Source organism: Notamacropus eugenii, chromosome 3, assembly GCF_028372415.1.
Source record: "Notamacropus eugenii isolate mMacEug1 chromosome 3, mMacEug1.pri_v2, whole genome shotgun sequence".
NCBI classification, from domain to species: Eukaryota; Metazoa; Chordata; class Mammalia; order Diprotodontia; family Macropodidae; genus Notamacropus; species Notamacropus eugenii.
In genome coordinates, this window is record NC_092874.1 from 12,452,171 (window position 1) to 12,458,083 (window position 5,913).

The window sequence follows — 5,913 nt, forward strand, 5'->3', positions numbered from 1 at the left end:
CAGCAACAGCAGCTTCCACAGCTTTTGGCCCACAGACGGTGAGGGATTGAGCAGTTGATGCAAAACCACCGAAGCCTGGGACGGTACACCAACCCCTACCCCCACCCCTTACCACCACTGGAAGCAGGGTCTTACCTTGACAAAGAGTTAGAAAGTCAAGTACTTGTCTGGGAAGATAAGCAAACAGAAGAAAAAAAGTCAGACTATAGAATCTTACTTTGATGGCAAAGAATAGCAATGCATACCACCAGAAGATAACAAAAAGAAATCTCCTACATCAAAAGCTTCAAAGAAAAGGATGAATTGGTTGCAGGTCATGGAAGAGCTCAGAAAGGCTTTTGAAAATCAAGTAAGAGAAACAGAGGAAAAATTTGGAAGAGAAATGAGAGTGATTCAAAAAATCAAGAAAAATAAGTCAGCAGCTTGCTAAAGGAGACCCTGCCCCCCTCAAAAAAAAAAAAAAAAAGCTGAAGAAGATAACACTTTAAAAAAATAGACTAATCTAAATGGCAAAAGAAAAAAGCGAGTGAAGAGTGAAGAGAAGAATGCCTTAAAGATAGGTTTGGCCAAATGGAAAAGGACGTCCAAAAGCTCATTGAAGAAAATAATTACTTAAAAATTGGAATGGAGCAACTGGAAGCTAACAACTTGATGAGAAATCAGAAAATTATAAAACAGAACCAAAAGAATGAAAAAAATAGAAGACAATGTGAAATATCCAAAAATTGGAAAAAAAACACTGACCTGGAGAATAGATCCAGGAGAGACAATTTAAAAATTATGGGATGGCCAGAAAACCATGATCAAAAAAAGAGCCTAGACATAGTCTTTCAAAAAATGATAAGGGAAAATTGCACTGATATTCTAGAATCAGAGGGCAAAAGAGAAATGGAAAGAATCCACTGATCACCTCATGGAAGCGATCCCAAAAGGAAAACTCCTAGGAATATTGTAGCCAAATTCCAGATTTCCCAGGCCAATGAGAAAATATTGCAAGCAGCCAGAAAGAAGCAATTCAGGTACTGTGGAAATACAATCAGGATAACACAAGATCTAGCAACTTCTACATTATGGGATCAAAGGGCTTGGAATATGATATTCCAGAAGTAAAAAGAACTAGGATTAAAATCAAGAATCACCTACTCAGCAAAACTGAGTATAATACTTCAGGGGAAAAATGGTCATTCAATGAAATAGAGGACTTTCAAGCATTTCTGATGAAAAGACCAGAGGTGAATAGAAAATTGACTTTCAGATGCAAGAATCAAGAGAAGTATGCAAAGGTAAACAGGAAAGAGAAATCATAAGGAACTTAGTAAAATTGAACTGTTTCATGGAAAGATGATATTTGTAACTCATGAGACCTTGCTTAGTATTAGGAAATATGGACAGATAGATAGATAGATAGATAGATAGATAGATAGATAGATAGATAGATAGATAGATGGATGGATGGATGGATGGATGGATGGATGGATGGATGGATGGATGGATGGATGGATAGATGGATAGATAGATAGATAGATAGATAGATAGATAGATAGATAGATAGATAGATAGATAGATAGATAGATAGATAGACAGACAGACAGACAGACAGATGGGTAGATAGATGATAGATTGATTGAATATGAAGGGATGTTATCTAAAAATAAAATCAAGGAGTGAGAGAAATATTTGGAGGAGAAATGAAGAGATAGAATTGGGTAAATTATATCACATAAAAGAAGCAGGAAAAAAGTTTCACAATGGAGGGGAAGGGGAGGAATTGAGAAGGAATGAGTGAACATTACTTTCATCGGATTTAGCTTAAGGAGGGAATAACATACACACTCAATTGAGTATCTTACCCTACAGGAAAGTAAGGGTGAAGGGGATAAGGGTGAGGGGATGATAGAAGGGAGGACAGATTGGGGAAGGGGTAGTCAGAAGCAAACACTTTTGAAAAGGGACAGGGTCAAAGGAGAAATTAGAATAATTGAGGAGTGGGATAAGATGGAGGGAAAGATAGTTAATCTTTCACAACATGAATTATGGAAGTATTTTACATAACTACACATGTGTAACCTATATTGAATTGCTTGCCTTTTTAATGGGAATGGGTGGGGAGGGAGTAAGGAAGAGAATTTTGAACTCAAAGTTTGTTTGTTTGGTTTTTTTTTTTGGGGGGGGGTGGTATACTGAATACTTTTATTCTGCACATAGAAGCCACTAAGGATTTGGTCTGTGGGCTCATCAGGCTACATGACAACAACATGGCTCCACATATCAACACCAGGTTTGGAAGTGAGAACAGGTCAATCTATCCCAGTCACAAGATAATAAAGGATCTTCTGACAGAGAGCCAGATGATCAGGTAGTCTCCTGTATAAGACAGTTCTAATGAAGCAGTGAGAATATCACAGAAAGGTTTAAGGGAGAGGGAAGTTAAGCCCCAGAGGCCCCTGCCCCCAAAACAAGACTGGCCTAGTATTTGGTGTTGCCCATTCTTAGGACAGGAGTAGACTTCTATATAGGTGACTGGTGCCTGTGAGCTCTTAGGCCTCGTAGCCACCGAGCTTACTTGGCCCAAGGGTTTCTGAAGTTCCTTCCAGCAAATTTAGCCTTGCTGCCCAGCTCTTCCTCAATTCTGAGAAGCTGGTTATACTTGGCCAGATGCTCAGATCAGCAGGGGGTACCAGTCTTGATAGGCCCAGTACAGAGACTCACCTCCAAGTCTGCAATGAAGGTATCTTCAATCTCCCCAGAACGATGGGAAACCATTACTCCCCACCTATTGGATTGGGCCAACTTGCACGCCTGGAGAGATTCAGTCATGGAGCCAATCTGGTTCACTTTGAGTAGGAGGCAATTGCAGGCCTTCTTGTTCACAGCCTTTTTAATTCGCTTGAGATTGGCCACTGTGAGATCATCTCCTACCACCTGGATGCCAGCAGTAGCAGTGAAATTTTTCCAAGCTTCCCAATCATCCTGGTCAAAGGGATCTTCAATAGACACCACTGGATAATCCTTGATGAGGCTCTTGTAGAGGCCCCCAAGCTCAGAAGGGGAGATATATCTGCTGAAATCATCAGGAGATTTGAAGTCCAAGTCATATTTCCCAGATCAGAAGAATTCAGAGGCAGCAACATCTATGCCAATTACGACCTTATCAGTATAGCCAGCCTTATCAATAGCATTCTTTAGCAGGTCCAGAGCTTCTTTATTCTCCAGGACGTTAGGAGGAAAGCCACCCTCATCCCCTATGCTGGTGGCATCCTGTCCATATTTCTGCTTAATCACACTCTTCAGGTTGTGGTAGAACTCAGCTCCAATGCACATGGCCTCCTTAAAGTTTGCTGCTCCATCCTTCAGATACATCTAAAAAGAGAATCTGACCAAATTTTGGAGGTGCAGAATCCAATAGGAGACAGACTGTGGCAGATTCACAGCCCAGGACAGACTAAAAGGTCCACGGGAAGGATCTGTTCTGCAGGGGTGAGCCCACAGTGGGCAGAGCAGCACATTCAGCACAGCAGAGTGGGACGGCCCTGTGGAGACCTGAGACAGGAGCAGGCAGAATCAGTGGAACAGTAGCCCAGGGTGAGAGAACAACAGATCCGAGTTAGTGATAGCCACTGAGAACCAGATATCAGCCCCAGCAGCTCCTGAGACTTTCAGCCCACAGATTAAAGAGATGCAGATTAGAGAGATGCAAATCAAAACAACTCTGAGGTGCCACATCACACTTATTAGATTGGCAAACATGACACTACAGGAAAATGATATATGTTGGAGAGGATGTGAGAGAGTTGGAACACTAATGCATTGTTAGTGGAACTGTGAGCTTATCCAAACATTCTGGAGAGCAGTTTGGAACTATGCTCAAAGGGCTACAAAAATGTGCATACCTTTTGACCCAGCAATACCACTTCTAGGACTGTATCCCCAAGAGATCATAAAAATGGGAAAGGGTCCCATATATACAAAAATATTTATAGCAGCACTCTTTGTAGTTGCCAAAAACTGGAAATGAAGGGGATGCCCATCAATTGGGGAATGGCTGAATAAATTATGGTATATGAATGTAATGGAATACTATTGCACCATAAGAAATGATGAACAGGAAGACTTCAGAGAGGCCTGGAGAGACTTATATGATATGATGCAGAGCGAAAGGAGAAGAACCAGGAGAACTTTGTTCACAGCAACAATCACAGTGTGAGAGAGATTTTTCTGGTAGACTTGGATCTTCATAGCAATGCAAGGACATAAAAAAAAAAATTCCCAATGGTTTTCTAAGGCAAAATGCCTTCCACATTCAGGGAAAGAATTACAGAATTCAGTCTCAGAATGTAGCAGATCATTTTGCGTGAGTGTGTGTGTGTGTGTGTGTGTGTGTGTGTGTGTGTATTATGTTTTGGTTTGTTATATGATTTCTCCCATTTATTTTAGTTCTTCTATAAAGCATGACTAGTGAAAATGTATTCAATAGGAATGTATCTGTAGATCCTATGTAGAACTGTATGTCGTCTTGGGGAGGGAGAGGGTGGTGGAGGGTAGGTAGGAGGAAAAAATCTAAGGTTTATGGTAGTGATTGTAGAATATTAAAAATAAATAAAATGATTATATTAAAAAAAAGAGTTTGCTGGTCCAACAGGGAGGATCATGAATTCCTGCATGGCCAGCTTGTTGCCAGCATGGGAGCCACCAGTGATCACGTTGAAGGCTGGAACGGGAAGGATGACTTCATCGTTGCTTGCAAGGTCAGCAGGGAGACACCTTTCTCAGCAGCTCTGGTCTTATAAACAGCCAGAGACACTCCCAAAATGGCATTTGCACCAAGTGCCATCCATGTCTATCATCAGTCTGTTGATCTTCTCCCGCTCCACAACATTCAATTTCTTGCTAATCAGGGTCGGGGCAATAGTTTTATTGATGTGCTCAACTGCTTTTGAGACACCTTTCCCCATGCAGTGAGTCTTATCATTGTCTTGGAGCTCCAGGGCTTCATGGATACCAGCAGAAGTACCACTGGGCACAGCAGTTTGGAATTGACCTTTTTCAGTGTACAGATCAACTTCAACAGTAGGGTTTCCACGAGAGTCAAAGATCTCTCTTGTATGGATCTTGTAAACAGACATTTTGAGTTTCTGGATGAGGCTTCCTCTGCTGAACTCCTAGAACAGAGGCCAAGGGCTGGAAATCGAAGTTTTAAAAACAAATACTAAAAACTGTTTTTACATGCAACTGGGAAATAAAATATGAAGGCAATGACATATAGAAATCTATCTTGCCCTACAAGAAAGGGGAAAGGACATAAGTAGGGGGGGTGATAAAAAGGAAGGCAGACTGGGGGAAAAAGTAAGCAAATGCATACCACATTGGGGTGGGGGGAGGAAGAGATGGGGAGAAAATCTAGAACTCAAAATCTTGTGGAAATGAATCCTGAAAATGAAAAATGGATGAACTAATTAAAAAATAACATTTATAGCAGCTGTTTTTGTGGTGGCAAAGAATTGGAAATCAAGAGGATTCCCATGAATTGGGGAATGGCTGAAAAAAATTATGGTATATGAATGTAATGGAATACTGTTGTGCTATAAGAAATGTTGAACAGGCAGACTTCAGAAAAACCTGGAAAGACTTATATGAACTGAGGAAGTGAGCAGAACCAGGAGCACATTGTACATAGTAACAACCACAGTGTGTGAGGACTATTTTTGATAGGCTTAGCCCTTCACATCAATGCAAGGACCTAAAACATATCCAAAAGACTCATGATGCAAAATGCCATCCATATCCAAAGAAAGTATTATTTAATTGGAACGCAGAATGAAGCAGACTATTTTCTCTTTTGTTGTGTTTTGTTTTGTTTTTCTTATTGTTTCTCCCTTTCCTTTTAATTCTTCTATCCAATATGACTAATGTGAA

General features: G+C 40.7%; 1 pseudogene; it reads right to left on the bottom strand.

Annotated features, from left to right (window-relative positions):
- Nucleotides 1-2,559: 2,559 nt before the first annotated feature.
- On the bottom strand, nt 2,560-5,123 carry LOC140531066 (alpha-enolase-like; annotated as a pseudogene).
- Nucleotides 5,124-5,913: the final 790 nt, after the last annotated feature.